This window comes from Apteryx mantelli, chromosome 4 (genome assembly GCF_036417845.1).
Source record: "Apteryx mantelli isolate bAptMan1 chromosome 4, bAptMan1.hap1, whole genome shotgun sequence".
Classification (NCBI taxonomy): Eukaryota; Metazoa; Chordata; class Aves; order Apterygiformes; family Apterygidae; genus Apteryx; species Apteryx mantelli.
In genome coordinates this window covers 61,872,850-61,899,431 of record NC_089981.1, presented here as the reverse complement: position 1 = coordinate 61,899,431, position 26,582 = coordinate 61,872,850, and the positions used below count along the sequence as shown (strand labels likewise).

At 36.6% G+C, this 26,582-nt stretch overlaps 1 long non-coding RNA gene across 1 annotated transcript; it reads right to left on the bottom strand.

The window, feature by feature from the left end:
• On the bottom strand, positions 1-26,582 carry LOC136991996 (uncharacterized). The gene is made up of 3 exons (XR_010884022.1): positions 25,534-26,582; positions 23,286-23,405; positions 1-251 (listed from the first exon to the last, which is right to left on the bottom strand). It is a non-coding gene; the product is annotated as an uncharacterized lncRNA (long non-coding RNA).

Here is a 26,582-nt window from a genome sequence, read left to right as displayed (position 1 = left end):
TTTCCAATATATCCATAGTCATAAAAATAAATTTGGATATTTACTATATGCTCATACAGAATCACATATCTTTATATACTGTTTTTTGTGCTTACTTTAAAGTAAATAACATGAGAGATCTGATTGCATCTGGTAGCCTGGTGGTTGTCAAAAACATATCAAGGTAAGTAAGTCTTCCGACTCATTCTTCCAAATCCTCTCTAGCTGCCTGAGTTCTTGTTTGGTTTTGAAGATGCAGCAAATTGTCACAACTGCAATAAAACAAAGAGATATACAAAGTCACACAATATTGTGTAACAGTGAAAATAGTTTTATCATAAAAAAAAAAAAAAAGGAAAGAAAAAGGCCTAGGAAGCAATATCTCTGGGTTCAAACACTCACAGCTGACTCCCTGGATCCATCTTGCCTGCCACTGTAAATATATTTGGTTTTTCAAACCCTTCTAATCTTCTTTGACTAAGCAAACCAATCTCAAGCATCCCCTCCTTTCTGGTGCACTGCCTTACCTAGCTCCCCCTTTTCTTTACTCTGGTCCCCTTTTCTCCTCATCATCTTTTTAACTGACCATTCCCAGGACTTTTTTCTGCTCTTTTCTTCATGTCCTTTCTTTGTGCAATTCACTCCACATGTCTCTTTCAACTGGATGCCTTACAGTCCTGAAGCCTCAGTCTGTATTTAAATTAATAAAAGTGTGAAATTTAAATACAAACGTTTTTCAAATAATTGATGCTGCTTTGTTTAGTCTCCCCACATCTACATCCACATGCTACCTGTTCCATTCTGAGAAACAGGTTAGGTAGAGGCTAGATCCATTTTGTTTTAATTTTGGTAAAAAACATAAAAGCAAACAAAAAAACCTGGTACAGTCTGTACGGTATCATAATATCAAGGAAAAAAAGATTCATCTCTATTCTGTTCTTCATTTCAAACACAATAGAAATTTGTTATTTACAACAAGCTGAAAGCTTGTGAGGTTTTGGCAAGAGAAGGAAATACAACATGCAGTTTGAAGATAGAAGTGATCTAGAAGAAGCAGGGTTAGACCTGTGGGAGATTGATTACTGAGCAAGTATACATCTTCTAGGTACCAGATAACTCAGTCCTCAGGATTCTTCCCGAAACAAGTGGAGAATGAAGTGCAAGGAATATAAAGTAAAGTCTCATATACATGGTTTCTCCTAACTGCAGGAACATTTAGTACCACTACAATTTTTGGAGTGATATTTTCACAAGGTTGAAAGCAAGGATCCATGTAGATAGGAAGTTAAGGCATAGCCCCATCAGTTCATCAAATGGGCAAATTTGATAACTGAGCTCACAACAGGTACTTGGGGTTAAGAATGTTTCTCACAGCTCTACTGTTAATCTTCACGGAAAAAATCTAATCTCTTGGCTAAAGAACTCCAGGGAGAGCACACAAAGATGCAAGGACAGGGGTAGTCTTGCATAGTATCCCTATTCAAAGTCAACCAAGGGTTTTCAAGCCACTGATCCAAATCAGCCCACCTTAGCTGCAGCCTAGTAAAGAGCTCGTGTAGAGCCAGCAGAGTTTTCTTCCCCCTACTCAGCCTCCCTTTTTCCTTAACTTCGAGAACAAAAGTTCTCGCTACCTGGTGACTGCCTCAGACTTAACAGAGTAGTATTAATGATTGCAAACAAGGGTTGTCAGTTCCAGCAGCATAAATTTGAAGCAAAACCAAGCATAGGACAGACATATTTCGCAACCACAGGTAAAATGCAATCAAAATCCTCTTTCAACCAAATGCGATTTTACACTACTGAATGTATTTGTTATTTCAGAGAGTGACACAACACAGAATATCTGCCACTTCCACCTTAAATTCACCATTTTTTTTAAATGTTTGAAAAAGATTGTTACCTTTATCAAAAATAGGTGTAACAGTCAGATGACAGTTTAATTCTGCACTTAATTCAAGATTAGCTGCCATTTATTTTTCATGTACATACCTACATATATTATTCACATATACATACATGTGAACAATATATAATAGGATTATATCATTGTTTTCAAGTGTATTTGCAGTGATTGTTAGATCAATTGTAAGCTTAAACAGAACGTAAATCCAGTCATGATTAAAACAAGAGATCAGCTAAATCTTTAGAGCTATACAGCAGATGTACTTCTGAACGTACAGGTAGATGTCAGAACGCACACATTTCAGTACAGAACTAGGCAGGAACAGCACTCCCATTGTACTAGGTATCCCCTTTTCAGTTCAGTAATCAAATAGGTTTGACTGGTCAATGTCCGCCTTTGTCTGGGTCTGACCTACATGTTCCGATGAGGGACATCTTTGTCTCACTTTTCTTTGGTCACTGAGTTCATGGACCTCAATAGGCTGCGACTTGCAGTCCATTAACAAGAGTTCTCAGCTCAGCCCCAGGCCACCCAGAAGCCCTGGTGCATGTTCTCACTGAATGGCTTCACTGGTGGCCCATTCAAATGTGCTAATGTCAGAAAAGAGAGTTGAATGGAAGAGCCTATGTACACCATTGCTCAGGCAAAGTGACTGCAGCCTCCAACAAAGCCTCCCCTGTGGTGATGTTAAGCAGAGTTATCAATAGTGCTAAGGCAGAGCAAGAACTAATGCTCCAATCATGTCATCAACAGGTGGCACAGATGCAGCCACTTCAATACAGAAATCACAGGGCAACATTTCCTGGTAATTCTATCCTCTTTCCAGTGCTAACGTACAGAAAAATGTGCAGATGTCATGTAGCTCTCTTGTAGTGTGTCAGACCCCCTTGAACTGAGCTCCAAAGGACGTTTTGTTTTCTGTTTCTTTTACTATTCACACCAACTGTAGGCAATGTTAAAGTCTCATTTTCGTAAACTAAAAATCTTAGTTTTTAAGGTACACATAAATACTTTTCTTTAGTTTTTTCCTGAGCTGCATGAAGGGACATTTCAACCAAGAAAGGAACAGTTCAGTATTCAGAACAATGCTGGACACGTTATTATACCCTTTCATTAATTCTTAGAATACACATTAAGTTACTCTGATTTATTTTAAATCAAAATATACTTGATCTCACTATGTAAAATCTTTTCTTCTCACTTGACTACAACATTCACCTCCAATGCTTTCAGAAAAAAAATAGGGCATCATAAAACAGGGCTCATAATTTTGAATGCAACACCTATCAAAGTAAATTTGCAAAGCACATCTCAGGCAAAGAACTACCACAGTTTCTTGCTCTAATCATGATTTTTGCAATAGATTTCCACTGCTGTTCTCATAGTAGGTGGTAAATGTGGGGCACAAGGGAAGTCACCTCCACAAAATTATACTTTTGAATAAGATGGAGACCTTCCTCTCTGTCAGGCCTGAAAACTTAAATTTCTTTTCAAATTGCTCATGTGAGAGAGAAGGAGAGAACAGAGAAAACACTTAAGAAATTTCATTGCCAGGAGAAATCCCAACACTTAAACAGGCTGAGACAAGGCTCTTTCTAAAAGTGGTTCCCCCAGTTACAGGCAATCATTCAGGACTGTCCACAGATCATGGACATAGACCTCTCACCAGAATGCTTTCCTGCACTCTATAACTAACTTGAAACCAAAAACCACAGTTATAACAAGTCACAGAAAGAGGCAGAAGAAACAACACCAATATTCTAGGCCTTTATGCTGCAGGGAATTGGTTAAATACAATTCCCAGATTATTTTAGGAAGATAATCGAGCCCCATGCTACAAAGGCAAGAGGAATAACTCCCAATAATTCTTGGCAGTCCAACCAGGGGAAAAGAAAGCCCTCTTATCCTGACTTTGTCAATTAGCTGAATCCCCTGCTTACACCTTTACTTATATATATAGTAATATAGATGTAATATAGATGGGAGCAAAATCATGGGCCAGTATCATGAACTAGGCAACTGTCAGTCCTGCACAAACAACAGATTTAACATTCCCCCTCTTCAATGCAAAGAAAATCCACTTTAATGGCAAATATAATTGATGGAGAGAGCTAAGATTTATGAGTTACAGGGTTCCCCCCCACCACCAGTAGTACCATGGGGTCTGGCACATAGATTTACTGTCAGAGGATTCCTCCCCTCCAAGTCGCTCTAACTTCTTTCTTATCCATTACGGTATATACACGATGTCAATACAAACATTGACTTCAGATTTTAGTAATAACTGTATGGATATGATTTGCACTATTTACTGTTTCTTTAATCCACTCCTGCATAATTCAGATAATACAAATTCAGCCTGATAATATTTACAAAACAAACAAAAAAAACACACAAAAACTTGTAATGTACAGTGATAACATATCATTAAATCAGCAGGATCTGGGATCTATGACTACTCATTAAAAACAATAGGACAGCTCCACTGAAAAAGATCTTTTCCTTAGATTCTGCAAGAATACAGAGAAACAATTGTAAGACACAAATGAACTCTATATAGACATCTACCCATTTAATTATTACACCAGGTACACATAAGGGTTTCCATGACCCTTTTCATGAAGCTTTATGGAGTAGCAAATCTTTATACATATTTGCTTTCTTTATCTGAGCTTTTGAAAAAGGAAGACAAAGCAAAAGGATATTCTGATAAAATAAATGCTTTCACTGGTAGCTAATGTGTACTAATTGTTACTAACTGTATGTCACTGAGTTCAGCATACAAAATTTTGCCTAAGCAAAGGTCTAACATGCAGACTTCAGGAACCCTTGAAAGCTTGTTTATCTTCATTATGCATTTTGTGAAAACTTTCATTACAATTAGAACTGCTTAGAGATTTGCATTTCAGGAGAAAAACTTTTTTTCATGTTTTCATCGTAAACATTGCTGCACAATTTTAAAAGAATATCCTAAAAGATTCTACTAGAATAACACAGGGGGAAACTAATTTCTCCATTAAAACCTCTTCTTCAAACTAATTTGCTCCAAGCAAAAGCTGGTTATAGTTAGCATAGAATCATCTGCTTTTCGTTATTTTCCTCTTCTTTTATTCGGTATGCATATGACCTTAAAGGTTCAGCAGATCTCTGTGGAACTTTAAATTGTGAAGTGGGAAAGAAACTCCTTCTGGTTTGCATGACTAAATCTTTGCTGCCTTTATGAATATACACAAAAATGAAGGCCCAAAATGCAATAATTTCACAGCTAGCCTTCTCCCTCCACATCTCAAATTCTCCATATATGAAAGCAACACTTTCACTTTGCTGCCTGCACTGCAGAAAGAACTTAGGAATTTGGTGCCTCCTCCCAGAGAAGTGATTGGTAGGCTACGGTACCCAGATAGCACAATAACTCTCTTTTTACACAACTCCTGTTCTCAAAGAACATGCCAAACTATCTTAGAATAAAGATGATATCTTAGAATGAAAAAAACAAAATTATCTTCCTAAAAAAATCACAATTAATAACTTCCCCCCCTTTGTTTTTTTTTAAATAATATTAGGGTTTAAAATGCTGATCATTCCTCCTATTTTATCCAGGTGTTCTCACTGTTTTCTGGTACCAGAGCATGTAATAAGGATGGCAAGTTTATATGTGTAAGGCCTTACCTCTACACGCACACTTACATACCTGCCTGCTTATACTCAGAGGAATAACTACTTGGACTAAAGCAAAGTCTTTAACTAAAAGAAATCTTCCTTTCAATGCTTTTTAATGTTATATGCATATGTACGGATCCAAATACAGAACAGGACCATTTTCTGAAATGCAAGTTGGTATCATGAAAAGAAGGGAAGAAGAGATCAAGATTTATTTCTCCAATTATTTTATCCAATTTATTTCTCCAATTTATTATCCAATGAAAAAAAAGCAAAGAATAGCTACATGTTTAACATTAAGGTTGGCTTAACACATGTCCCTATTTTAAATGGGAAATAGCAGCTTCAGTTCTCCATGGTGTGATATTTACCATGGTCTAATAAAAATTCTGTGCCTTACGAATCTATAATCAGTAGGTCAACCACCTAATACCACATCATTGTGATAATCATACACAGTACTTTAGCTTTATACAGATCTTAGATATTGTCACTTTGAAGAAGAGAACAATGGTAGTAAGAGAAAGTTCTCTTTCTTTAATGAGAAAGCAGCATAAGGGTTTCTTTTCAAAGATATGTTTTTAAGGCATTCACAGCATGTTAAGAAAATTGCATTACAGCCACCTGAATTAAGTGTCTTTACAATTGTCTCATAATTTAAAACTTAAACTCAAATAGGTTGCTCATATGTTCAAAATGACAACCGCTATCCCCGCTAAAGCGATGGAGTTGTGATGATAGAGACCATTTCCTTTGGCTATATTTGCAGGCAATAGGCATGCCATAAGAATTCACAGTTAGCTTGCCTACATTGTGTGCTAAATGAGGCAATAATCACTATCCTAGTATTTGATTACTCGAGCATCCTATTTTACTGCAATGTCTGTATCTAATGCAAAAAATATAAATATAAAACAAATGCCTAAACTCCACTCAAGCTTTACAATGTTTACAGCACACAACTTTTTGGCATTACGGGACACAGACTTACTGCAGACTGTAAGATAGATACAGTTCTTCCATTAGCTTAGGCCAGTGCAGCTTTCCAGTCTGATCAGGGCTGCACACATTTTTGACCATTCTGTAATGCAAAGAAATGAACAAAACCAAAACCTGTTACAGGAGAGTGCCTACAGGTAACTTATAGAAAAAGTGTATCTAGATTTATATCATAAATGAAAAATAGTTAAGAAAAGGTGTGTACTTTTAAAAGATCACAAATCTCTGTGGAAAAGATGTGATGACCAGAGGGGGTCATCCACATTTTTAGGTAAGTATGAAAACTGTTAGTACTTTCAGCATAGAGAACTAGTGTGAACTATTACAGATGGAAATATTTGACTCCAGTTGTTCAGTGCTGCAAGAGTTAAAATTGGGAGTGAAATTAGTTCTTCCACCAGTGCTAGAAAAAAGCAAGCACTGCCTCTTTTCCTTAGTTTGGTAAACCTTCTACCCAATTCTCAGCCAGGCAAAGACAGACAGCCCTTCACTTCTGCTATAATCTATCAGGTGTTCACAGAGAGTGGGACAACCCTATAGGGGTCATAATTCAGAACAGCATCTGACAACGGAGATCCTTGCCTACAGCTGTACAGAAGCCTGCCCCATCTGATTTCTCCCACCTCCATATAGGTGACTATAAAAATACTCTTCACCAGGCAGGCAGAAAGAGAACCAATAAAAGGAAGGAACTACTATGGCTATCATACGCTATTCACGTGTCGTGATGTTGATATGGCTCTCTCTTTCTTCTTATTTCCCTACATCCTAATCTTTTCTGGAGCTTCTCTGCTATCTTCCACCCTAGTGCATAAACTTGCCTTAGCCATTTTCTCCTGTGGCTCTCGAGGGGGAGTGGGCTTACCTTTTTTCCTCCTGCTCTGTGAGGATTTCCTTTCCACCATCTCACACTCCATCCACGTCATACTGACACACAAATATGCTCCCAACCTCTTCCCTCCTTACAGGATGCAGCAGTAGCCTCAGCTTTTAAGAGCAAGGAACCTGAATCAAACCTCTTTCTTGCCCTAGCCACTTGAGAAAACAGGGCAGAGAAAGGAGAGAGAACAGGACCTTGAATGCTAGCCAAAATACTGAGCTATTGCCACGAAATCCTAAAAATGCAGGGCTGAAATAGATTTCAAGAGATCATCTAGTTCAGCAGGGTGCATTAAGGAAGAAATCTCTCTGCTGACAGTACTAATGGTAGGCTATAAATACAACCATTCCACCTCAGCAACTTCCTATCAGAGTATTTTGCTGTAATTCACTTCCCCCCCCCCCCCTCCTCTGAGTGAGGGACAGAAATCATGTGTGATTAAAAAAAAAAAAAAGAGAGATACATCAGCTCACATCACATGTGGCACTAACTTTATATAATACTTTTTTTTTCTGTGATTTATTCTGAGATTCTTTTGCTGAAGGAATTTCTTCTTCTTGTAAGCCATTTTCAGAAAAGAAGGGTTAAATAAAAGTAGTTATTATTGCTAAGCCCATTGAAATTGTATTTGTGACAACAAAATGGATTTTTTAGAGTAGTGCTGTGGATTGACAGGAAAGCAGCTGCTCTGCAACAAATAAGAGTGAAAATTAATAAGAGACTAAGGCAAAAGAAAGACTGTTGGTTTTGCTCACCCACGTCAAGTTGTCTGGATTTAGAAGAGCACACTTTGCTCTTTCCCAGACTAATTACTGCTCTGTGTTTGACTATTTTGTACATTAGTTGCTTCATAGAAAATCCTAATTATTGTAATACACAGCTGTAACAAAAATGTAAATGAAAATACTGCATCCAATAAATGAATTGTGGCAAAAGTCACAGAACGGAGTACCTGTATAACACAGGGGTTTTTTTGATTGTTTGGTTTTTTTAAGTGTTTTGTAGCTGAGCAACAACATGTGCACTGGATGTTAACATGAAACAGATATAAAAAGAACAGGTATGTGTTTAAGAAAGAGTAAGAGGGATCAACGCATACAGTGCTTTATGATGCATATTTCTTAAAAATTTTACCAGAGTCTAGGATTAGATGATTTAAATAGGTATCTTAAATCTTACCATCCTACAGTAAGGCTAGTATATTACAAGAGCTCCTCTTGTATAAGAATTGTATTATTTTTAATTTCACAAGCTCATAGGAGCTTAAGTTGAAAGAAACATTAACTGTGAACAAGTAGGTCATATAACCATCAAAGATCATTTTCTGTAAATAAATAATCCTCCTCAAAGCTTTAGAGCACATAAAGAGAAGAATAAAATATCTTTTCATAAAGGGAAGGAAATTGAAAACTTTCCCCAAAAGCAACTGGCTGCAAAACCATACCTTCATGAAAAAGGTCTCACTTCCAGCTCTGGCAGTTTTTATGGTTTCCTATGTTTCCTCTGAGAGCCCAGTCAGGCATTCAGTCTCCACACCCGTCTCATTCCTCAACCCTGAGCAGACGGGCAATGGCTAAACCCAGAGTTCATTCCTTGCTTATTGGAAAACAAGCAGAATTTCCAGACACTGTCACCTTCAAAGTCCATCTTCCTGCAAATGCAACAGATGGCTTCCAAATGTGATGTTACAGAGGATCACACAGATGTGACATTTTATTGCTAAGTCTAACTTTATACATTTTTTAAAAAGAGATATACATATGCACATCTGCAACATTTGACGCCTTTTAGTTTTTAGTAAGAATAATTCTTATTTAACAAAAAGGAAATGTTGCTGCTACTTATTAGCTCATTGCATTTGTCATTATCCCATCTGTTTACAGCTCTTGTGCGCTGAAAGCATGCTCTTTTCTAAAACAGCACAGCAGTATCTGGTAATATTAGCACAGTGTCTACAAATCTAATGGCTTTCTAAGAATATGCATTGCAACTACTATAACATAAGGATAATGTGGTATTTTCTTTTCCCATGAATATTTAAAATTGTCACCAACTGCTATTCTAAGCCATAAACAAAGATGATAAGTCTTACTTATGTGGATTTGTTCCATCATAAGTTTGTCTACCATGCCCAGGATTCAGATAGAAAGTTCAAAGAACACGTGGCCTTTGCCGCAAATACATGATGAACAAATTTTAGATATGCCATAATAAGTTAAAGCAGCACAGAGAAAGAAAGAAAGAAAGAAAGAAAGAAAGAAAGAAATGGGATAAGAATAGGAGCAATGAGGGATAAAGCTATGAATTCAGGCAGTTAAATTAACCTGGAAGGATGCTCTAGTGCTCAAAGACTTCATGAACTCCATTTCTAATCCACTCAGACTCTCTTTGGAGTTTCCGATTAAAATACTTACATGCAATTCCACAGCTGCTTCTATGGGGGAGCTGGGGGAAGAGGAACATGTATCTTGACTTTCTTCCCCTGGAATCTCAGGGGGACCTGCTCTAGAACTGAGCCTTTAATACTTGCTTGCTTCATCTCCCCATGATATAGGGATAATGATGCTTCTTTTTCACCATCTTTCCTTCCTTTTATCTGAGGAAGCATTTGCAATTTCAGCTTCCAGTAAAAGTAATGCACATGCATTGCACAGTGACTGAATACTGAATTCTTACTGCCTCATACTCTGGTAGCCCCACAGAACACCACCATTTGTTTGGAAAAGGTGGCCTGCAACCGAGTCACCTACAGCACACTGTGGTATGATATTCCTCCTGGAATGTGACAGAGTGCTGAAGTAGGTGATAGGGTGAAATAAAATTTCGATCAGTATCCTTTTACCATTCCATGGTCTCATGTCACTCAGCACGGATAAACAGTGATCTCTGCATCAAAGAATAAAATAGATTGCTAATAGACTATCTGAAGCTGTACACAGAATTTTACCATCAAGACAATAAGAGCGCCCTGAGATGGGAGAGGAGAAGAAAATTGATCAGAAACCTTTCCTGTACCTTTCTTTGGGTAGATCTTCACACAGAGGAATACTGCTTTGTACAATAGGCTGGAATAGTAGAAAGGACTGTGCTATACGGCTGTGATCCAACAAGCAACAAGGACTGTGCTACAAGGCTGTGATGGCAAGAGGACATCAGGGTATCCTCAGCCTCTGTGCAAAACTCACCTTAATTTTTAACACTGCATGAGAGCATGCATGCAGAGGTGAACAGAAACACCCTGTTGCCAGGACGAGATATGCTCAGGATACACACAGATACTCAGCCCTGTGACAATGCAGCCAGCAAGGCAGTATGAGATACCAGTGGGCAGACATGTCACCTTTTGCTACGGGGCCACTAAGAAGCATCTAGGCTTCCTGTGCTGCAAATAAACGCATTCTGCTCCAAGTATCTCTGCTTATAAAATTGTTTGGATAATAATATATTAAAGTATCAGGCAACTGGTGACAAAATACTTGTTTTCTTGACATAACGTACTATACATGAACAGACTCCTGAGCTGTGATAAATCTCAGTAGTCAGCAAGTAGTTTAGGGGACTGTCTATCCCTTATTAGATACATGCATAGGATTTAGCACAGTAGGTTTGCAGTCTCCCTTTGGAGAAACTTGTATATTTATATATACATTTACATATATGCTTACATATATATATGTATACAAATGTGTGTGTGTTCTAATCTTAATGTAAATTACGCTGGAATCCTAGACTGATGTTTCCTTTAATACAGTTTTGCTATCATATTTTTGGCCACTCTTCAGCAAGGAAACCTGGACTGGAGTTTATGAAGCATTTTGAAGCAGAAAATGCATATTTGCCTAACAACACCTGAGGCTTTTATTTCTGTAGTAGTTGTATGGGCCTATCCCACAGACTATATAGGGTCCACATTAGGTTGACAGCTTTCCTAACAAATACAAAGCGTTCTCTCTGTCCTGCAAAGATCAGTATTTCAGTGATTTTTCCTTTCATCAGCATGGAGCAAAAGAAACTTTTTGCACTGAAGTCTTAGAAAAGAGGGTGTGCGTGTAAGCCTTTGGAAACAAAAACTAGATTTTCATTTAGCGATTGAAGCTGTTTCCCATAAAATTTTCTTAACCCTATAAAATAATGAAAAATTCTTTCATGTGGCATACAATCAGTTACGTAGGCTAGAAGATTTTGGCAGAGTCTAAATGGTTAATGCCTGCGTTTTAACTTTTTAGTCCTTACTATATCAGTGAGACCTGTTTTACGTTACATATCTAATTAGAGGGAAGCCATTTGTAAATAACAATGTATATAAATCAGAATGGGATAATAAGAATGCTCAATATTTGTGCACCTTTTTTCCTATAAGGCATCTGGAACCCTTTCTTCTCAGAATTACAGAAATTCTTCCATTTAATAGTTAATTCGTATAATTAGCATATATTCATTTTCTGTGCAAAGTGGATGAGAAGACTAGAGGCCAACATGGCCCTGAAAATTTATTAATGGACTTAAGCAATAATGATATTTTATTTTACCTGTAAGCAGCTTTACTGCTAATTAAAAATTATTAAAGTTTTGTTCATTTGTTTGTTTTGTACTTTCTGGCAAGACACCATGTTCCACTCTCAGAGGAGAAAGACAAACAGACAGAAAGAGAAGGAAAGTCACTGTAGGGTGAAGTTGGGGGTCTTTCAGGAAATCTCAAAAATGAACACAACATGTAATACAGTTCTAACTGTTTAAAAATACTGCATTTTTATCCTGTGAAGGCTTGATTTTGAAAAGTGTTTTAATCAGTTCATCACTACAGACCCATTGCATGACTACTAAAGGCACACAAAAAAAGAAATCATTGGATGAGATATTTGCACACATGGATAATTAATCCCATGCAGAATCTGACTATCATCACAAACCTGTAAGTAACCCATTCGTTTCCATACTTTTATATGTTTAGAAGATTTCAACAGAGAATAAGAGATGCCATGTATTAAATGTACAAAGGTACACCAACAGAAAATAGAACCAGACCTGTGTTTTAAATGGAAGTGTTTGCAAGATTCTCCCCAAGAAGTTAATGAATTACAGAGCAAGCACTTCAGCATTAATAAGCACTAGTATTTTAATGAAAACAAGCGAATCTCTTTCCTGCTGTTCTGTGAGGTAAACAGCGTGTTAAGCAATGTAGTTATTTACTGGCCAACCCTTACTGTCTTCAGTACAAAAGAGAGCTGCTGAAAGCGCAGTGGTAAATAAAAAACAAAACAAGGCAAAATCCCACTATCACACAGCAAACAATCCAGTCCTTCTACCTTTAGGACTTCTGGCACCACCATGCTGAAAGGCAGAAAAAGGCAAAGTTGTTAACTGTTAGTTGCAACCACAGTAGATCCATGTTCCGATCTCACGATGAAGAGGTACAGGAATAATGGAATTCAGCAAGCACAATTCTGAAAGATAGATAGAATATTATATCCAAACCACTTTCAGATTACAGACAAGGTACTCTGTATTTCTATCAGAGTACAATTGAAATGGACTTAAATTTACATTCCTGAGACAGATTTAAGTTTTGCGTGCAAATTAAGTAAGCATTTTGTTGCATTGAACATAATGTTCAATTAAGTTAATGAAGTTTTTATCTCCCAATAACTCTGTGCTTACATTTCCATTCTTTGAATGTTTAAGACCTACTCATATGAAGTGTTACACATTTTAACACAATGGTAGTGTTAAAATGACCTTGCATTCAATACATCAACCACCGATTTTTACAGATTGATTCTGAAGGAAGCTGGGCAGAATTTTTATTTTTATTTTTTAACCTTTTTTAACTAGGCAAAAATAAACTCAGAAGTATTATACCAGAAAAAAAAATAAAAAGCACTAATACCTCAACAAATATATAGAATAAGCATATGGAACATTAACTTCTTCATAGCTTAGTGTTTCCAACATGAATTTCAAGCCTTATGGTAACATTGAAACAATACTTAAACTCTTTTCTTAAAATGTGCCTGTGCTTTGCTTATGACTACTAAAACGTTTTCAGACTACTTTTCTAAGAAATTGTAGCATTTTATGCAAAACACTGTCCACTTCAATACAATGGTAATTTCTCACTCACAAAGAAGTGAAAAAATCTATTCTATTCCTTCATGCATGTCTCCTTAGAAACTTCACACACACAAAAAAAATTCAATCTTTGGACAGTTTTCTTCAACGTTAATAATTGTTTACTTTTATGTATCCCTTTTCTAATGGGAATATAAGGTTTTACTATACTGCAATTTTAGTTCAAAAAAGTTGGACAAGAATTTTTAGAACAAGACTAAGTACTCATTTGCAGTATTATCTGCAGGTACTTTGAGGCACAATGGCTAGGAACAATTGTCTCTCCAGTTTTAGTATACATAATTGGATTTTTGGGACAGCAGAAGGATAACTGTAAAGGCAATAATGATACTTTTTTTTTAATGTGCTTTTCTTATATTAATATTTCTTTAAACTATTATTTTTTAAGCTAATTATTACCAATCTGCCTGGGAATGCCATTCCTGTTTCTCAATTCTGAACATGTTTTCCTGGGTACTCATCTAAAATAATATATTTATTTACAAAATTTAAATTTATATATATATGTGTGTGTGTGTGTATATACATACTTTATTAAAGAAGTACATATATATATATATTTACATACACATACTACTATTAGTTTTATTAATAATTGATAAAAGGTCTTAGCCAACCGGCTAAGAGAAAAAACAAAGAAGAAGGAGATAAACAATTATATATAGGATAATGCAAGCTCGTAAAAGACTACAAACATCTTTAGTTCCTTGAAATTTTTTTTTCTCATAAGTATCCACTAATCAGGGCATAAGATTTTCAATGAGAACTTGGTGCCTAGGTCATTTTTCCAAACCCAAGGCAGTTAGGGCTAAATCTTAAGAAAAACCTACTTATAGCAATTTCAGCTAAAAGCAAGGTGCCAGGGTCCCATGCAATGAATGTAAAGAGACAAGACAACCAAATGAAAAGGCCCTCAGAAACCAGCTTTGCAAGGAAGACAAAATACAATGAAAAGCAATAACGTGCCAAATTTGTTGCATGTGGCCAGCTCCGGTTGTGCAGTTGCCTTTCAGGATCACCAGCTGTGGACCCAACCTGGATTTAGTTGCCCAGCTATGTCACTTGCTTGAGTAGTCTATTGCCAATTTCCCACCTGAAAAGAAATGGGCTCCAGAAGAGTTGATTCCAGCTGGCAGGGCATTCAGTTGGTTCATGAAACTGAAGTTCAATATGTTCTACTCAACTCAAAGTGAGGACCTTAAATGTCTAGCTTCTGCCCCATCTGACCCAAGCACCATGGGAAACAGATCAGTCCTTTAATCACTGTGCTGATGAAACAGTTTATTTCTGCTTCTGGTCTGCTGAGGGAGCAGAATCTGGACTTATAGTATGAGCTCTCTCCTCAAGAAACAGTTACATACTCCTGTACCCAGTTCTCCCTCTTGGGGTTGGCAGTGGTAAAATTCTTTCACAAGAACTTGTCTGCTTTTTAGCAGTAGATAACTATTGCATGTTAAACAGAAGTACAGTCTGCAAGGCACAAGAACTTTCTTGCTCTACTCAGTTCTAGTAAGGCTACAGTTTGGTGCCTTTGTTTAAGAAAGATACGGACCACTATTAGAGTTCAGAGAAAGGTGATGAGAATCACCAGAGTTCTAGCAAAAAATCAAGATTAAACAAATTGGATTTCTTAGCCTTAAGAAGAGAGGATGTATGGACAATATGGTAACTATCTTGCATTACATAAAAAGCTGCTTTGGAAAGGTAATAGTCTTTTATCCATGTTCACACTGCATTTGACAAGAAATAATGGGATTAAATTCCAGCAACAGCTATTAAATTCAGATTTTGAGATCATTTTCTAATAGCAAGGAGAGTGGAACATGGAATAGACTTCCCAGAGGGCTTGTCGAGCCTCCATCACTGGAGATTCTTCAAACCAGGTCAAGAAAGCATCCATGAGGAATGATAAATTACTCCTAGGATAAGGCCAGGCTGAGGAATAGACAAGATGACCACTTGAAGTCCCTTCCATAGCTCTGAGTTCCTACTATTACCCCAACAAAAGTTACAAAACATCACTTAAACCGGCTTTAACTAGCAACATCAAGATCTTTTGTTAAGACATACATAATTCAAGACAGAGAAGTAGCAGAGAGAAATGGAGATATATATCAAAGAACACTACATTCATTTATTTCTCTGCTTTACCGTTGTGGACGGCACTGATACGCATATTCTTTAAATGCACTTGAGGTGACATATACAACCACACAGGATATCAGATCCCAGGTAGTTAGCCTGAAACTGGCAATTGACAATCATGGGGGGTGGCCAAGGTCAAAAGACAAAGAAGCTTGAATATCATTCTGAAGGGGCGGGCTTTTTTTTTTTTTTTATTTATTTATTACTGAAAAATATTTGTTGAGAAGAGACAAGCACATTTATCTGTTGTCAGAAAAAAAAAAACCCAAACCTGCTATACAACAAAACAATCTGCGTAGACAAGAATCATTATACATCAGAAGTATCTCTTCAATATTTACTAAAACCCAAAGATGACTTTTTTTTTTTTAAAGCGCTTTTGTTCTGGAAATACATTGTGCTTTTTATACCGGAGAGAAAAATACAGAGGATTAATTCACAGTTTCTTTCAATAAGGTATCAGGAAAACCTGATAACACTGCAGTGAAGTGAATCTTCTTATACGTTGATGAATTTATTAGAATTCTCTCTCGTGCACAAATGCACCATACCTGAAATTGCTTTTTAAAAAAAGGCTGTTATGTTGAGCATCTGAAGATTTACTAACAAATACTAGTAAACATTTACCACTTATGTATAGCAACAGAACAGAAAAGAGATTCCACACTCCTTCACTGATCAAGTATTTCATGTATGTTGTGCAGATAAAGGGAAATTGCAGAGTACTACATTTCCTTGTATCAACCAAAGTACCTGCACACTTTCAGTGTACCACAAGTTCACATACATATTTATTCCAAAAATCATAAATTTGTGCTCCTGGATTACAGGAACATTGTCATCATTAATGGCAGATAAAAGCTGCTAGAGGTGAGCATTCATTGCATGCAAATTAAGACTGAAAAATAAACTAAGCTCATTTAAAAGGAAAATATGTAGATGCTAGTATAACAATGCATTAATATTTTCACTTTTAAATTAACAAATACCTATTGAATTAAGAGAAGTTGCTGTGAAATTTCCAACATTCCACAAAATCAAGAACCTTGCAGTGGAAATCAACTCAATTTACTACATGACTCAAAAGTACATGCTCATTACTACCTCTGAAATCCTTATCCAACAACTGCAAAACTCAGATGTCTCAGCCTATCCTTTGAGGTCCATTTAAGCAGGCACTAAACACTGAAGAATTCATTTCCCTTTCTCCCAGCTGTACTGTACCAATCCAAGTGTTCACAAGACCCAGTGGCAAACTGTGAAGAGCATTTGATTTAACTGAAAAATAAATCAGAGAAGGAAATATGGTACTTCAGCCACTGCATTGTCAGAAGGACTCCGCATTCCTCTAGGTCTTCAATACCTAAACCTGCACATACTTAACCACTAGTCACTTGACTCCACATTTTCTCTGTACAGGTTACCATATGGAGAAGTGGTAAATATTTTTGCTTTGTTTTAAATCACAGGCCACCCAAAGAAAAAAAAAATTCCATAGCTTTCTAAAAGCTTTTTAGATATTCCAGAATAACATTTAAAAATAATAGTGATCTTATGCAAATTTTTTTAAAAGACAAAATATTTATTATGCATAGTCAACAGCAATTTGAACTGGTGCTATAGCTCAAGTTTGAACCTACCAGCATGGAGGGAATATTATCAGTGGCAGAAATAGAGTCAGAGTAGTTTTAAGACTAAAGCACTACACAAGTTTCAAATATAAAGTCAGACAGATAGCAATTCCTTAATCTCTTCTGTAAAAGCCAAAAGCCTGATCTTCTCTTCTATTACAACTTCAGTAAGACCTTCCAGGAATGCAAAAGTTCATCTACAGCTTTCTCAGGTATAGCACTGGGCTTCCTATTTTGATGGTATCTGAAATGTACAGAGCTAGAACATCAATAGGCTTATCTACAGTATATTAAAAAAAGCTAAACATCTGGAATTTAATAACAGGCATTCAGAGCAACTAGAGCAGTACTATTCTTTTCTCCTTCTATCTACGCCCTCCAGAGCAATATCAGCAATACAGACCAGTATCATCTGGTTTTACCTTTTTCCCTCAAAATTACTGTGTCATGGAGAATGCCTGCTAGCATTCCTGATGCATGTGGCAATCCTCTGTTGGTTGGCCAAGTCACAACCCCCTAAATCCTGTTTATTCTTCTGCTTTCCTGAAGAATTTGACATCGTCTCAAAAGCATTTAAAAAAAAAACTCCCCAAGAAAATCAATGTCTGCTAGACATATTTAAAATTGTTGTACCAACTATAAAAGTTAAGTTCTTAAACATGCTGATACACATACATGATTTAAAATATGTCCATAACATTCCTTATGCAATTAAATTAGATTACTTCCACACATCTTAGAAAATAAATTATTTATTCTGTGATAATTTTCAGGCTACAGAATACCAAGAAAACAAATAAGGACACCAAGTAGTAGTTTTAGTATTTGGGATTAAATTTACCATAAACACATGAATCATTATAACATATGCTTTACATAGCATATACTTATAACATAGATACGAACAAAGATACAAAAGAAACAAAACCCAATAAAACCTAACATTTTTGCAAGCTTTCTAAAGACAAATATAAAAGAGAATCCTGTATCTCGTCTGTTAATGACTTTAGTTTGCTTGCTCACTATTTTGCATATTAAATACATATACCAAGCTTAGTTTCCTAAGGAAACAAGGCTTATTCAACTATGCTAGGTGTTCATTTATCTGTCTGTCCATCCATCCTTTCACTCTAACAGCTTCTGAACATGGTTAATTACAAACACAGTTGACAAAGCAGCAAGAGGTAAGTAACGCACTTTTCAGAGAAAGCATATTGCTGCACAATGTGGGAAATCTTGTGGGTAGGAGAGAATGGCTAACGCTACTGTCCCCTCTGCTTCCTCTTATACCTCACCTCCCCTAGGACACCTGAAGGTTGAGGGTTAAGTTCACTCTTGCTCCTGTTCTACCAGCCACAACTTCCGCCTCTTGTCTTTAAATCACTGAGAGCTCTTTGGAGGGGAATGAGAATACTTTGAAGAGGACAGACAGAAAACTGCTGCCTTGACTACTAGATTTCTGCTGCTTCCACTAGTAATAGTGATAGCAGGCTGAGACCTGCTTCTACTGCATGCAGTCCTGATTGGACATTTGTAACCCCAGAGCTAGGAAAGTGGCTGCCTACCCCACACTGGAATCGCCTTTGTGGGCGACATATAATACAGGTTGGAGCAACACTATCTACTTTATGCATGAGTTTTTGCTGGCAATCTGGGAAAGGGAGGGGGGGAAAGGAAAAAAGAAAATCACCAATGGTTTATTGACTATAGACTAGGGTCCTGAACTACAAAAGTGCTCCTCAAAAACGTAGCTTAAAATATTGGCTTTGTCTCATTACAAGCAAAATAGTAAACCTTACAAAATATGACACAGTCAGTACTAGCAGAACTGTCCAAGGCAATAATTTTAATAAGTCAGTCCACTTGGGATGAAAGAATGCTTATGCATGTTATGAACTATTCAAAAGCAACAGCTGAACAGGCTAAATTTACATCCAAGTGAGAAGCAAAGTTCAGTTTTCACTGAACTGAAAACAAAACGAGTTGCTGGTAATTGTGGTTATCACTTTTATCACACAAACCAATCACCAATGATAAAAATTCTTTTTTTTTTTTCCTTTCATTTTACAAATATGACTTTTAATGAGAAGTTCTGAGCCATTATACTTGCAGAGCAGACTTCATATCTTAGGCACTGGACCCAATTTAGAGGTGGTGAAGTGTCTGTCAACATGATTTAACGTCCTCAGGTTTCTAAAGGCCATCCATATGAAGTTTACATACAGCACTACAAATACACATCAGATACTGCTGTAAATTTATGGGGAATACAAAACACTATTGCTTCCAAGTGAGGGAGGCCAAATTCACAAACATTGGCAATGCTGAAAAGTTTTCCCAATGATTATCAGCAGTTGCTACCTACAGTCTGATTAGGTACGTTTCCCAAGTTAAAATCAGAGACAATGAAATTAGCTTGATATCAGGTATCAGGAGACAACCGCTGCTGTGATGGTGTTCTTCACAAAATAAAATATGAGCACAATCTGGTTAGTTTTCTGCAACAAAATCTTTCCTGTATTATAAAATACAACAATAAAGCAATGCATATCCTGAGTCCAACATGACTAGGGAAACATTTTTATTCTATGCCATTCCAAATAACACTAGGCTATTTATAGCCTGTGAAGGCAAAAAACACAAACAAAAACCACAAACAAAAACCACAAAGAGGATTACTTAAAATGAGAAACAGCTTTCTCTGAGTTGCATGCGAGATTTTTATGATAGAGCCCAATTCTGATGAAGCCTGATTAAAAATGGTTCATTTGTAGGCATGTTGGATTTGGCTGACTACTGCCTAATCATTAGGAATATTTATATGCGTCTCAAATTATTTAGAAGAAAAACACTGGAAGAAAGAATTAAAAAAAAAAAACAGAAATATGTTTCAGTCCAGAAAGCCTTCCCTTGCTTTCTATTTAGAGATTTGATGAATATACCAGTCATATAAGTAGCAAGACCACGCAATAAGAGAATGAAAGAATCTGGGTAAGTATGAGAATTCAGTAACAGTTCTGCAATTAATAGTACCTTTTAATCACAGAATCTCACAACTCTTGCACAGGTGCAGAATTTTAGGATGTTTGGGCTAATTCAAAAACTTACTTTTGCTGAAACAGAGATAATACATTTACAAAGCTGATTTGTGTTTTGATTCATTCTATTAAAATGGTTAAAAATAATACGGTCAGCTATGAGTCACATACCATACACAGGTTTCTCAGGTTACACATACTTCATAATCTTTGCAATGAAAAGTGCTTGTATGATAAAAATTGGATCCTGATCCTCTGATTTTTATCTTAAATGCAGAACAATTTGTTTATTGTATTAGGCTTAAAATATATTCCATGTAACTTAACAGGCTATATTTATCCCAACTACTTCTAGGGTTCCCACAACTAAATCATCCAAGCAAGCCACATACTAAACATATTAACATATTAAACCTCAACTTCCCACTGAGGAAGTTACGAATGGGGACAGACCCACGCAGAGACTAAGAGCCAAATTCCCAGTAGTATTTAGGAACTGAGAGGCTGAGTCTTGAAGAATGTTTTAGCTAGAGCAAGCATACACATGGAAGAGTTATCTGCAGGTAGTTAGAACATGCTTGGTTCAAATTTGAATCAACCTCCTGCCAGATTCTGAAGAAATGAAGTTACACATTCCACATCTTGGAGAGTGCTGTAAGCACCAAATTTCAGGTACTGTGGACTGGAGCATTCACAGCTTGTTGGAAATGTTACATAATAAACAGAGAAATTTAAGTTGTTATTAATACTTTGTGGATCCATGTTAGTACATAATTACCACTACCAAATAGGTCTTTTGCATGCTAAACAACTGCTCTCACAACTAGACAACATCCTATGTTTTCAACAGGCTGTCTCCAGTTTACAGAACTGGGCCCTGCTAGCAATATAGTTAGAGACAAAACCAGCAAGGGGAGATGGGGGGGAAGGTGTTTCAGAGGTAGGATTCTCAAATAAATTTCTTATTTCTATGGCAGCATCAGTATTCAGGCAATTCTGTGAGGCAGCAGCTGAGCCGCTCTTCTATAATTATCAGGAGTGCTTAAGAACAGATTCAGCTGCATGACTCCTTTTCTGGATCTTGCCCACAATATGCTCATAATAATCTATGACAGAACAGGACATTGAACTCTGATCCCCAGAGGTTGTGGGCACGTGTCCCAGACACTTTGCTCTCTCTCATATCTACCATAAACTCACTTTGTTTAATACTTTACATCATGTTTCCCGATATAAAGCCCTCTGTCTCATGGAGTCAGTGTGAGTTTCCCAGCTTATTTCAGTTAGAGAAATATGATATCCTACAATAATGGTCTTCCTTGGAATTTAAGAATACACATAAAAAAAAACCTGTGTATTTTCTTTTAAAAGATTAAATTGATTTGATACTATCAGAATTTTGGCCACATCTTTTCCTCTTTCACAAAATCTGAAAATACATACTTTTTCAGCCCCCGTTCCTCCTAAAGACTGTCCTTTACTTTTTCCCCCAAATGGTGATTATGAAGAGATTTTCTTCTCTTGAATATACTTGAAGGTAGTAGACTGCACATTTAGAATTAAAACACTCACTAGCCATCTAATCTTCTCTGGAGGCTCAGTAAGATAAGAAATAAGTGCATGTTGACATGTTCTCTCATTATTTACTCTAATTAACCTTGGGAAAGAGGAACACAAGCAAAGTTATGTCATTTATATTCTCCATGCTTCATCTTTACAGGAAGGTATATTCAAATAATAAAGCACAAATAGTTTATTGTAACCTTAACTGTCACTTTCAAGAACCTGACAGAAAAGGAAGGGTCTGTAGATATATCTGCATCTTTCATTATCTGAAATACAGACTAATACTGTATTTTATCAGTGGCAATTAAAGTTTAACTATTTTTGAGATAGCATACCAGATAATTATTACATATTAGAAGGAAACCTGTAATTCTTTACTAGCAAAAGGTAAACTATTCTTATCTGTTCATAATTTTCTCCACAATATATTCATCTTGTCACAAAGATGCGACAGTTTGCATTTTTGCTATTTGTGAGAGGCAAAGGCCAAAACAACAGCCCTGAAGATTGTCCTAATTTGTTTACTAATTATATCACACTCAAGGCATCTGCCTCAGTAGACATGCATCCTTCCAAGCCTGGCATTCTCTGCCTCTGGCACATCCATCTTCTTGTCTGCAAGACATACCCTGCTGAAACTGGACAGTGAAAGGGAAGGAGACCTCCTATGGAGCCCACAGACCAAAGCTCCCAGCAATACTGTTGCTCCACTGTAGGACAGATGAAGGCTCGGTGGAGCATGCAGCTGGCTCCTATACTGACTTGGCAACCTTTCCCAGTTCCCTTTTTCCTCCTCTCAGTCAAGACAGCACAGTTCTACTGCTTGTCACACAGCTTTACCCCTGACACAGAAGTTACACTAACTGTTTTGGAGTCACGTGTTGGCCACTTTTCTTCTATACTATTTGGTCAATAGACCAAATAAATACCCTGACTGAAATACTTTATTGAAAGTTATGACCTCACACCAAGAGCTAAGCTGGAAAATGAAGGGGAACAGCTTTTACAAGCAGTTTACCAAGATAAGAAAGGTTGGAAATTGTTTGGTTGGTTAAAAGAAAGTCAGGGAATCAAGAAAAGAGTGAATTGTCTCAGCTTTAGAAAGCTGTAGATGGTCTAAGGGTCAAGGAACCCAAGGAACATTAGTAAGTATAACAATGGTGTAGTACTGGCCACAGAAAATTAGTAATCAGTATTTCACAGATCCTGGGCATATACAGTAAGAGCATAACAAGTAATTAACATGTTCCTATAAGAGGATGGGTAACTGGTGACAGCTTTGCAGTAGGAGATAAGACAAGGCATCTAGTAGTAACACTTGAATACATTGCTTGTCATGAAGTATTTCTCCTTACCTGCAAGCAGGGTGTAATATTACCCCACGGAGTCTGCAATCTTATAGCAAAGGGAGAAACCAGTGGCCACCGTACTATTCATTGTATCCATTAGAAGTAACGCATATTGGAAGCGGGATTCTGAAAGCACAAATCAAGAAGTTTGTAGGTGGGTGTTACACAGCAGCATTAAGGCAAGTATACCAAAGCACCTAAGCAATGAGGACCAAACAAGCAATCCATCGCTAGAGAGGCCATAGCAGACCAGAGGGTTCAAACATCCAGAAAGATTTTTTCTTAGTTTCTTTAGTGCAGTACACAATTTTTCTAACTCTTTCTGAACTCTTTTCTTTATTTGTCCCATAATAATCTTGCAGATAGTGTCTGCTGCTTCTATGCAATATAAGAAAATTTAGGACACTTTCTCATTAGCATTAGGTGCATCCATGAGAAAAGGCTTGGGAGACTAGATAAAAAAGTTGTCCCTACACATTTTTCTTGGCCAGCTAAGATACTGCCTTCTGGAAAAATAAGTCATTTTTCACTGAAATCTCAGTTCAAAATAGAATTAAGCATGTCATGCACAAATAAAACTACTGATCAAGATGCAAGACTAATAACCAATTACTAGATACCCAAAAGCAGTTATTCTCTGGACAGATTGCTCTCAAGTCTTGTTTTTAAGATGGTATTTTGAAAGTTAAACAAACTTTTGGGTTTATTTTTAACACAGAGAGTGCTTATATCTCCAAGCTGTTGCTATGGGTTGCTGATTTACTCATTTTGTTTTCCTGTTAGACATGGCTGTGCATAACATGTAATAGAAATACAACCCAAAGAGTTGGAGTTCTTGTTTCATGAACAGGAAGATATTTTACTTGCAATAGCACAGAAGTGATTTAAAGTACCAGATTTACTTTAAAACAAAAACAACAAAATAAAAAAAAGATCTTTTAAAGAACTACTGCATGCTCCATAAATGAATCTTCTATCTTAAAAGTTAAAAAAAAACAAACAAAAAAAACCCAAAAAACCCACACAACTGTTGATAGACGTGAAAAATCACAGCCAAAAGTTTCAAATGAAAATGTAATTTATAGGCAAGGTAATTTAAGGCAAGGCTCTAGACAAACACAAATTACCTTCACATACACACACAGAATTTAATAATAACTATTACTTGTGTTTCTTAAAACTTTGGCTAAATTCAATGTATTTACCAAAAAAAAAAAAAAAAAAATCAAAATGAACCCCTTGAATTTAGGGTGCTACATCAATAGCTCACAGGTTTTATAACTTCAGTGTCTCATTTCTCTATTCTTCTCTCTGGACCCACTGCAGTATGTTTCCCATAATGTTGTCATCGCTCCTCCTAGCAGATCACAGGAACCCCTTAACATGCACCGTCAGAGGTGTAATTCTCTAATCTCCATAAGCTAAGCAAGGAGTTCACGGCATTTCAACAATGGTCTCATTTTAGAATCTTTCGTTTGCAGGTGTTATTTTTCAGTAAAACGTCACCATCTTCTATAGAAGACAGGTAGAGTTAGCACACAGAAGTTTAGTTGAAAATCCCACTTAGATTCAGAAAAATTTTCAAATATTTTATTAGTCATAGAGGTAAATTTTATAGGAAGTATTAATGAAATGTGTTTTTTCACTTCAGAATATTCAAACACCTATAATGAAGCTTTCATAAAGTTGCAAAATAGAAACTTATTTCTTAACAATTAATGAAAGGCTTAGTAAACATGAAACGTGTGCCTGTCCAAGTGTTTTCTGGGTCATATCTGCCCCTTTCTAGGCATTCTCCCCCCACACATACACTTTTAAATGTCTTTGTAAAATTTTTGGTTTTCTGTTACATTTCAGGTTGCAGTTAAAGTGAAATTTTGGGCCTTGGTTTTAATTATTTTTTTAATTTAGTTTATTCATTATCATCTGAAATCTCTGAAAATTCTGTTTAAAAAAAGTGGTTTATTTTTCCTCCACAACCAGTTCAGTATTTGCAATAGCCTTACTTTGTAGCTAAATAAAGTCCAGGCAGCTTTGCAAGTTTTTGGTTTCAGAAATCTTATCAGTAGCAGACAACAAATTATGGAGGATTTGAATGGATTTAAACATATTAAAAAAAAAAGCGGACATCAGTATATTTTCAAGTTAATTTTTGTTTAAAAATATTTGTACTGATACAGCTGGGCACCTTTACTAACGTGCAAAATTCTTTAGAAAACAGTATAAACGTAGTCAAACACAACAGGACACTCACACTCGAGGAACTGGTTGCTGGAGCAATGACTTGTAGGCAGGCATGTCTGAAATTACTTCCTATCCCAGATAATTCCAAGAATTCAAGATTTTCCTCTCTCCTTTTTTCCTTTATTCCTCTTTTGGCCTTGAGTGGGCAGGAGGGGACAGGTAACACTTTGCCTCTGCCACAGAGTTTACTCTCTGTGTCCCTCTTTGAAGCTTCCCACTGTTTGTTTTTAACTGGAGGTGCAGAGCACTGGGAACACCTGCTCTACAGGATGATAAGATGGGATAGAACAGATTCATTTCACAGAGAAGCCTGGCAAACAGGTGAAGACATACTACATGAAGTACTTGCCTTTTCATTCCAAGAAAAGCACTGTATGGGGGTAGATTCCTTTATTTTAGCCATGTTTCAGAATCAAAAATCACCTGAACATGAAACTATACATTGAACTGAACACAGGATTTCTTTCTTTCTCCTTCCTTTCCCTCACTCTCACCAGTGAAAAGGGATCTCATGCCATCATTCTATATAGGTTTTTTTCTACAACAGAAAGCCAACCAATTTCTGCCTGGCCCCCATGGCCACATGTTGAGACACATGGTAAATAAAAGATCCTTCATGGAAACATACCTCCCAGATTTATAAACAGCAGATGTGGTCACCTTCAGAATTAAGAAGTAACAACCACTACTATTCTTCTAAACTTTAAACAATGGAATTTTATGACACAAGAAAGAAAAAGAAAATTTTGAGAACACAAGTTAAACCTCGAAAATAAACAGCCTTTCATAAGAAACCTCAAAGTGCCCTCTTCTGGTAGCTGATACTAACTACTAGCTCATTTGAATGCATACTATACCAATATTATTTTCTGATCTGACGGTATTCTTCTGACACAGCTCTTGTTATGAGATTGTCTCATGCTATTTTGATTGCAGATGCACTAATCCACCAGAAAAATTGATTTACAACTCAAAAGTATTAATACGAACTTGTTATGCATCTCCATTCTATTACTTCTAAGAATCACTTTTTGAATGAGACATACATAAAATGATGCT